The sequence below is a fragment of the Amblyomma americanum genome, chromosome 9 (assembly GCF_052857255.1).
Source record: "Amblyomma americanum isolate KBUSLIRL-KWMA chromosome 9, ASM5285725v1, whole genome shotgun sequence".
Classification (NCBI taxonomy): domain Eukaryota; kingdom Metazoa; phylum Arthropoda; class Arachnida; order Ixodida; family Ixodidae; genus Amblyomma; species Amblyomma americanum.
The window spans coordinates 56,800,857-56,810,927 of record NC_135505.1 but is presented as its reverse complement, the minus strand read 5'-3'; the positions used below and the strand labels follow the sequence as shown (position 1 = coordinate 56,810,927).

At 45.8% G+C, this 10,071-nt stretch overlaps 1 pseudogene; it reads left to right on the top strand.

Annotated features, from left to right (window-relative positions):
- Nucleotides 1–4,432: 4,432 nt before the first annotated feature.
- On the top strand, nt 4,433–9,562 carry LOC144103355 (uncharacterized; annotated as a pseudogene).
- The last annotated feature ends 509 nt before the right edge of the window (nt 9,563–10,071 follow it).

The following is a 10,071-nucleotide window of genomic DNA, read 5'->3' as shown; positions in this document are numbered from 1 at the left end:
GCCACTGCCACGTCTTGACGTTGGAGGAGGGCAAGAACTGTGGGAATATTGCAACCCTCATCTGCGGCCAACCTGGGCTACAACATTCTTACCTCATAGATACATATAGCTCATATACTCCATGTGTAATCACCAGCGCTGTGGCCGAATGGTTAAGACATAGGCACACGCTGACAGGTTGGCGTGAGGAGGAACTCTGTAACTACCCGCCATACCGGAAGACTGTTCAGGTGAACGGCACTGGCTGGGCCGCTCCCTTTGGCGCAGAGACGAACGGCGCGGGCCCCAGTGAATGCAAGGCACCCCTTGCTGCATAACGACCACTTGACTGATTGTGCAGGGTGGTGGACGTCCTTCCCTTCTACTGTCGGCCACAGGCCCGTCGGGACCATACGACGAGGACCTTGTGTCGGAAGGACGCTCCCTTAGGGTGCGCCACAGTCTTTTTGTTGACTATTTTTTTTACTCCTGGTACTTATTCGACTATTTGTTCATGTAATGGGAGACACACCAAAGAAAGTAGGCGTTATAGTTTCCAGAGTGCTGCTTTTACGCATATTTCGCCCGTGAAACCAAGCTGTGAGCAGTTACCAAGACACTAAGCGTGCCCTCTGCATAGAGCGCAGAGGCAGAGTAAGGTAGCTAGATGCACGTGGGGACCATTCGAGATAGTGACGGGGAATAGTCGAAGGTAGCCTTATTTGGCCAAACACTAAGACTAACGCCTTGCCTCCTAGCCACACAAGACACACGTCTACCCTTCCACTGTGGTCGCTATTTTTCAAATGTTGGTGAAAAGTATCTCAGCAAGACAGGTATGTTTCTGAGCCCGGTACTGTTGAATTACTAAACACCAAAGCAAGAACCTCTGGAGGATGAGAAGAAGCATCACCTTCACGCCTGAAGACTCCGATAGCTTCATAAGGACCGTAACTGCTTTAGTACAAAGCTCAATCGCGGACAGTAAGCCTGTCCTTCGATGAACCCAGTCGGTATATGTGTTTCTTTTTCAACCATATCGTGATGTCTAAACAAATTGGCTTTTCAACCGGCCGCTGATATTATGTTACGAGTTCCAAGTTCGGAATTGGATGAGCTGTTACGCTTAAGCAAAAAATTAGAGTGCCCTTCATATTATGTCGGAGCCGTTAACTCCCAACTTTAATTGGTGCGAAATGACAAGATTGCCTGGCGATCCCAAATCATAACGCACCTGTGGACAGAGCAATGGACTCTTTTTGGAGTGCGCCAACTGTGGTGATGTGGTTTGGGTGCACCTGGGAGAGCACACAGTGATGCAGTAAAGCTGCTGCTTCTTCTTCGTCCTGGGAAAGGGAGCAAATCTGTTACTTCTGCCGCTCTAGTAATCGAGGCAACGCAAATAGAGCCTGCAGTCAAAATGAGAAAATTAAAATTGTGGAAACTGTGAAGAATTGTTGAGACATTCAAAGTAAATAAGAAAAATAGGTATCTGCACTTACGCGTCTTGTATAACAAGCTTACAGCCAATATTAATGATAAACGACCCTGTCGCAAAGTGTAAAAGTAATTTTTTGCACTCCAAGGTACAAAAAAAATTGAAGGGGCACTTTGCTGACCTAAAGTGCGGGGAGGCGAATGCCTTTAGCGTGGTGTTGCTGCTTGTGTCACTGATGTGTGGTTAAGATGTTAATTAAGTACACAATTGTTTGTTTATCTTAAATGCTGGAGACAATGCAGGGCGTTTGGGAGGCATCCATCTGATTCAACGCCTTTCTTTTTAGCGTCCCATACAAGGAAAACTACATATGCGTTGGCAGGAAGTAGCGTAGTCGTTAGCAGGCTCTGCTGCTAAACAGAAGGATTTTGGTTCTAATTCCATCGTGCACAAAGATTTTTTTATTATCGAGCTGATATGTGTCACGGACGGATGGACGGACGGACGGACACCACGAGTATGAGCCAATAAAGGCTTTCGCCTTAAAAATATGATCGAGGAGTACCTGCTACAGCAACCCCCAGCCGGGGGAGCGGGCTAGGGGAGACTCTCCTTATCTCCCCAGGGACATAGCTGGTAGGGCTGGGTTGTGAGACAAAAGAATTGAGCTGAGGACTGGGGATAGCGTGAGACTTGGGAACACTTCTGAAAAGAGTCGTGCTTCTTTTCAGGCCTCCGTATAGGCCAAGCTCTCGCTCTTCACCTGATAGGGGGCCTAGGCCTCCAAGCGCATTTTCATGCGGCAAATCATGCATCGGGCCTGGATCTCCGACCTTCCAAAACAGGGAACCATCAGGGGCAGAGATCTGAAACCCCCTTCACAAGCCTCCCCTCCGCCCTTTCTACTGACCTTCCTCAAATGCTAAAAATTGCCGGCAGTTTTTGGGGCGACTGGAGGCTTCGTTCATTGAGGCATCATGCCGATAACGTGGAATTTACGCGAAGTACCGCTATTTAACTATTTTCGCAGTGAGATAGTAGTTTCATGCCGCGAAATGAAGACGGTCACCTAAGCATTCTGAGACTGGCAGAGGCGCACTGAAATCCACCTTAACCACCTTGAGTTTGAGAAAAATTGGAGACAGAAATAAAGTAGATCACGGGTCGGGAACCAAGTTAGAATTGGCTGCTGTGTAATCAGTGCTCACATTTCTGACATTACGTTGCTCTAGAATGACGTGGACGGAAATCAACAGTGGTGACCGCTGTATAGCGGACGCCTTTAAGATGACAGAACTCCTCTTATAGGTGAGTAATGACTATATATTTCAGTGCGAGTAATGACAACTTAACAGCGAATGCAGTTGAATCCCGTCACAACGAATGCCGCTTCAACGAAATTTTCGCCACAACGAAGTATTTTTCATTCCCTGCGAAATCCCCAGAGGAGTTAATGTATTAAAATTCCCTCTAAAACGAATTACTTTGTTTTCGTAGAAGCATTCGCTTCTACGAATTTTTCGCGAGCCTTCACCGGTCAGTGGCCCGCCTTTCTTCAAAAGTTGGGTGCTGTACGAGATTATTCCCTGCTAAAGCAGTAGCTTGGAGGAGCTAAATAATGCACGGAATGTATGTTTATTACATTTTCGTGTATTCTTTATTAAAAAATATGGTTGGGAGTCGTTTATTCGTCATAGGGAAGCAGCGGGAGGACTTGTTGGCGCCGTGCGAAGGCCGCCGGCCGTACGAGGGCCAAAGACGAATCCAAATCCAGTCGCCAGCCTCCCCTCCCCGCCTTCGCCGCAGCCATTTCCGCCATTTTCTCGTGTGTCGGTGTGTGTTGATCGTCGATCTCTCGCTGCAGTCTGATCTCGTCAATCGCCTCTGCCATGTCGCCGCCAACGAAGAAGCAAAAGTTTATTTCGCTAGAAGAAAAGAATAAAATTATCGCCGAAGCGGAAAGCGGGAAGAAGGCAATTATTTCCGCAGGTTTTCGCATCGCGCTGTGTTCGCTACCGACGATTTTGAAGAATAAGGACAGCATTAGGAGGGCACTTTCTTCGGGAACTTCAGCGCAGCACAAGAAAGTGACGCAACCAACCTATGAGGAATTCGACAAGGCTGTCTATGCTTGGTTCGTCGATACGCGAGCAACAAACATGCCCCTAAGCGGTGAAATTATATAGCAGAAGGCCCTAAATTATGCTTGTTTGAAGGGCTGAATGACTTTAAGGCAAGCATGGCATGGCTGAATCTCTCTAAAGAAAGGCATAATATCGTCGGCAAGGTTTTGTGCGGCGAATCGGCACCTGTGGACGCTGACGGCGCGTCAACATGGGCGGCGGACAACATGACTGCCATAATGAGCACTTAAGATCCGTCTGATATTTATAACGCAGACAAGACGGGGCTCTTCTATGAGATGCTGTCAGCGAAGACGCTTGATTTTAAAGGGCAGCGTTGCCACGGAGGCAAACAAGCAAGAAGCCAGTGACTGTACTGCTGTGCACAAATGTGGATGGGTCTAACAAACGTCCCCCGTTAGTTATTGGCAAAAGTGCAAAACCGCGCTGCTTCAAGGGGAACAGGAGCCGACCTGTTAAGTACGTGGCAAACAGCCAGTCGTGGATGACCCGTGCCATTTTTGCTGACTGGGTGGTGGCACTTGACCGGGACATGAGCAGACGAAATCGAAAGGTTTGTTTGCTCTTGGACAATTGTTCAGCGCACCACATTGACGACGTCAAACTGTCAAATGTGGAGCTGAAGTTTTTCCCGCAGAACTGTACCTCGGTCATTCAACCCCTGGACCATGGCATCATCCGGAGCATGAAGTCTTCTTACCGGGAGGGGTTGATCCAGTGGCTTCTCCTGAACAACAGCACTGGTAGGGAGACGAAAGTCGATCCTTTCATGGCTTTAGAAATGATGGCTGCGGCATGGAGAGCAACACGGTGCAGCGTGATCCGCAACTGCTTCAAGCTCGCCGGGTTTGTCGAAAGCAAGGCGACCAGCATGACTGCAGCCGCTGAAAGTGTACGATCGTCATCGACTCCGGGGATTGACGTTACTTGGAAATCGCTCCAGGAAGCTGGAAACGTCCCTGCTGACATAGCGCTGGACGATTTTCTCGCCGCTGACGCGGCCGTGATTGTCCACGAGGAACGAAGCGATGAAGACATCATCAAAAGTGTTCGCGAGCCGGAAGAGCCGTCCGATCATGACGACGACTCCGCTGAAGATTTACCTGCCCCGGCAGCCTCATCGCAGGTACTGGATGCCTTCGACGTTATTAGAAAATTTCTTGGCACAACCAATGACGACGTTGCGAAGTCGCTGTTAACAGAGTGCGAGAGTCACGTGACGCCGCTGCTGGCAGTGAAACGCAAGCAGGCGAAGTTCACAGATTTCTGGCAATAAAACTATGTTTTGCTTGAGTTATTGCCTTGCATTTTTGGTTAATTTCCCAACGGCGAAATTTCGCCACAGCGAAATTTCTCGCGCGTCCCGTCGATTTTGTTGTAGCGAGATTCAACTGTAGAACCCTTTTCAGCAGTTTTCAACATTCTGCACGGAGAGATCGGCACATCGAGCCCGGAGGATATGAGGATATGAATTCTATGAACATATATGAACACGACGATATGGAGTACTCCGAATCGGATTGCTCAGGCTTTATTTTGGACCAAGTGAGGCTTTGACTAATAACGAAAGTATTACATTGGTGTTTTTCGCTTGGGTCTCCATCGCAATGTGCCGCCACCACTACCTCAAACCAGTAAACCTGCTCCGCATGCCTATTTCACGGAGTTGCCAAGGCTGGGCAATGATGCAATTTGCAAATTATCGCATAACACTTGTGAAAAGCAGGAAAATTCAAGTCGTTGCATTTAATTCGTCTTCAATCACCGTCCTTGCACATCACACAGCTTTGCTTAGAAGGTACGCGCGATTATTAAAGTACTGATGGGATAGTTTACGGCGTAAGCGTTTCTTTAAAAAATATTCCATAAGTATTAATGAGTATCCCATTTGAAAGGCGTATGTCTTTTTTGGTGTCGCTACGGTGGATAAGTGCTTATGGCGCTCCCCTGCTGACCCGAAGATGCGGGATGGATCCCGGCTGCGCCGGTCGCATTTTGATTGAGGCGAAATGCCACATGCCCGCGTACTGTGCGATTTCAGTGCACGTTAAAGAATCCCAGATCGTCGAAATTATCCGCACACCTCCCCTACGCCGTCCCTCACAGCCTGAGTCCCTTTGGGACATAACACCCTCTTAAACCATTTATTTACTTTTTATTTATTTACCCACAGCACCACAGCGGCATTAGAGTGGCATTACGTAAAGTTTTCTTGGCTTATGAATGGCGTGGACGAACGTCGGGAAACAAAAGTGTCCGCACGAACCGTCGATCATAAGTTAGTTGCATGGCAATTAAAATAAAATGTAAAAGCCGATTAAGCAACTGTTGATAAGCAACAATTATGTAATTATAGTAGTGACAATTAGTAAATAGATAGCAAAAATTGTGATAGGTAGTGATAATGATGGCTACCGATAATGACAGTGCTAGGGATAGATAGTGATGGTAGTGCTAAAGGAGCTAACTATATTGATAGTGATATTGACAGTGATGAAAATAGTTTATAGTGATGAAATAGTTTATAGTTATGTTTAGCGATGATGATGATAGTTATTACGGTGATGATGATACGCATAGAAAATAATAACAAATAAAAATAAAACAATAAGATCATAAAAATATTAAAACAAATTCTTATATACCTTAGAACAAATTAGCGGGTTACAAATCTTTTGCGGGGTCGCGTAACACTACCCAAGTGGCTACCTTTGTAAAAAGAAACATTTAAACGCTGCAGCACGAGACGGGGAATGCGCAGATCGATCATGTTTTAGTCGAACCCCTTCCTCCCTCGGAATTGAAAAAGCAATAATATTTTCATCCTTAGCGTGTATAGCTCACTCAGTAGCGCAAATGTGACTTTTGCAATACTTTCACGGTAACCAAGGTTATTTCAAAAAGCAGTCCACTCTTGATAGAGGGCGATTTTAATGCGCAACCTGCGGCATGGGGTGATAAATTCACGATGTTAAAGACAGAAATCTCAGGTATAAAATTCAACAACATGGGTTCATCCTCATTACGGACCGGATGTGGCTAACTATGAAGGGAAATAGCATATCCGAGGACACGACACGAGATCTAGCCGTGGTCGGGAGTGCCATCACTGCTACATGCAGCAACACTGAGGAAGACGTAGGTAGCGATCATAGGATACTAGAGACCATAGTTGAGAATGGCCCACATGTCAACAGTAAGAGGAGAGTTGAGACTATACATTGGGATACTGTCAGGTCGGGACAGGACAGGATAAGTGATATTAACGATTGGAGCAAGGGACTTATTCAATCTGTTCAGGACGCTACCGAAGAGATTGATTGGAAGTTGATCCGGAAGTCGTTGATAGACGTCTCATGAGTTCGTAGAAGAAAAAGAAACAGTTACAGCAAAAGGTCAGCCACAAAATAAGATACAAGAATTTCAGAAAACGCTTTCACGCGCTAAAAGAAGGCATTCAAGAGCATGCATTAGAACTCACCAAGCAGAATTGGGGTAACATTTGTGAACAAATGGATAGGAATATTGGCAGTGCCGGAACGTGGAAACTACTCTGACATCTATTAGATCGAAAGAAAACAAAATAAGAGGCTCTACTGCAGCTTTGAAAGGTGCTGTATAAATATGAATGTCGAAAAATTAACTTATTGCCTAGGTTAGGAATCGCTACCTCAGCTGTTCTGGAGTTGAGAGCCTTCCTGAAAACGTGGGCTCGGGAAACCCGGACTTGTACAGTCCCATCACTATCGAGGAAATGAGGACTGAAATCAACCGCCTAAGAACCAAAACGACTGCCGGACCGGACAAAGTCAGCAACAGGATGGTGAGTAATCTTGACGACGGTTCCATTCGAAATCATACAACCTATATACAGGAATGCTTGGACAAGGAAGAGATGCCGCAAGCGCGGAAAGCTGCGAACCTAGTCTTCCTTCTGAAGCCAGGGAAGAAGCCCAGCTTTGAGCATCTTAGGCCCATTTCCACCACATCTTGCTTTCGAAAGTTGATGGAGCACGTAATATAAACTATAGACTGAATAGATTCATGTAAGATCAAAATCTTTATCTTGTTACCATTTTAGGTAGCTGAAGGAGGAGGTAATCAATAAAAAGACAGTTGATACTAGGATCATTCTGGCATTGGATGTCTCCAAAGCATTTGATAATATCAAACACGTAGCCATACTTGCGAACCTTAACGCACTAAATGTTGGAGTCAACACATACAACTACGTAGGGAACTTTCTATCAGATCGGACTGGCAGCATAAGCAAGGGTGAACAATCACTTGAAAACATTAGAGTGGGGAACAGAGGGACGCCGAAAGGGTTTGTTCTCTCTCCGAGCCTGTTCAATGTAGGGATGATTGGCCTTCCACGGCAGCTGGACGGAATCACAAATCTGCATCAAACCATATATGCGGAAGATTGAAACGCTGTGGGTGAACAGCGGTAGCGATGGAGAGATTGAAAGCACACTTCAGAGAGCCATAGATGTAATAAAGAAATTTTTCGAAGTGATTGGGTGAAAATCCTCGGCAGGAAAATCAGAGGCTCTTATTTTGCCATCCGAAAAATGGAAAATAAACAGTGCACCTTGCAAGGGCTGTGATATTGCTTTACAAGTGAATGGCAATGCCATTCCGACAGTAGACAGTATTCGAGTCTTAGGACTGCACATAAAAACAAATGACAAAAACACAAACTATCAGGAGACTTGAAGCAAGTACCCGCGAGACATGCTGGCTACTCAACCCCATTTCTAACAAGCAGGCGGGGATGAAGGAGGCCAATCTTATGAGATTGGTTCAGGCTTTAGTCATACGCCGAGTAGCTATCCGTTGCCCTCTATCTAAAACTAGGCAAATCAGAACAGGAAAAAATTGAAATCAAAATATGAAAAGGGTTCACAATCGCCCTAGGCCTCCGAATACTTCCACGGTAAAACTTTTATGGCTAGGTGTCTCCAACACTGTGAATGAGCTTATAGAGCTCCCAAGGTTTCGCAGCATCAAAGGCTTTTAAAAACCAATACTCGAAGAAAAATCATGGAGCGCCTAGGGTTCGCACCTTCAGAGTGTTCAAAGTCCACAGATAACATACCTAGAGCAACCAGGGATATACTCATAATTCCACCACTGCCAAACAACATGCCTCCGGTATTTCACGAAATAGACGCAAAGATAGGGCTGTGGCCCTACAGGGCAAATTTCGATGTAGATCCGATGTGCTGTACAAACACGCTGCCGAATACGATTGCAAGGAAGCACACAGAGCGGTAGTGGTTCGTGAGAGTGGAGACCCGGTCTCTTGCTGCTCCGTTAAAAGCGCAAGTGCAACTGAGGCGGAACAACTTTCCATTGCTTTAGAAATAATAAAAAACGGTACAAAGCTGATGCTGAGTGACATAAGGCAGCCATTAAGAATTATGATATGGGCAGAATATGCGCTGCAGCCGCCAGAATTATGAGCGAAGGGCAAGTACCATCACAGCTAATCTCACTGATCTGGTCCCCCGCTCATCAGGGCCTGTGGGGGAACGAGAAGGCGCACGCGACCGCCCGAGGGTTCATTTTCAGGTCGATCGCCCCTGACGCTCCGCTTCCACGGGAGGAACACCTCCCTTCAGATGATGAACTCACAACATTTCATGAAATAATTTCTCATTATAATCTCAGTCGTAAGACCTATCCAACCGCAGAAAAACAGCTCAGTAGAAAATAAGAAACCATGTGGAGGAAATTGCAAACTGAGGCATTTTCAAACCCTCAACTGTGCAGTAAGTGGCAGCCAGAAGTCTTTATTTCTACATGTGCGCATTGAAATAGATCTGCAGATCTAGTCCACATGGTCTGGGCCTGCCCCTTCTATAACGAACCGAATACAAACGTACAATCCTAGCAGACTTTATTAATCCACCACGAAGCAGGAGACCAAAGCAAACTCATCGATATCTCCCTGACCGTCGTAAAGTTCCAAGGGATTCCGGCCGACGGTTATTGAAATGAATGGAGGTTTAGGCTAAAATCTTCTCCCGCGTCATTTTTGTCCGTTGCAAATAAAGTTACTTCTTTCTCTTTCTTTTATATTTTCAAAAATAGAAATAAAGAGAGAAAGACAGGAAAGGAAAACGCTTTCGCATTTCCGCTCTTTAGCAGACTTAACTGCAAACCTGTAATATTTGGTGTACTCCTTTGTTGAGTACTGCTTCTGGTATTTGTACCTTTTTTTATGAATATACTAATAACCCGGTACTATATGTTTGCAATGATAGATTTTCTCCACCTTTATTTTGTTTGTTTTTCTTTCACTTGCCGAGCTCGTAGTGGCACCCACTTGCGGAGCCTTGAGATGCGTGGCATAAGCCGGTATAAGGAAGCGCAGTATTGAGGTTCCTGGATGATTTCTCTTGATCTCGTACGGTTAATAAAATAGTACAAAACAGCTCGCTGAAGTATCAGATTGTTACATATGTAGTTACCAAACCTGTAGGCTTTCATTTTGCGGAAAAA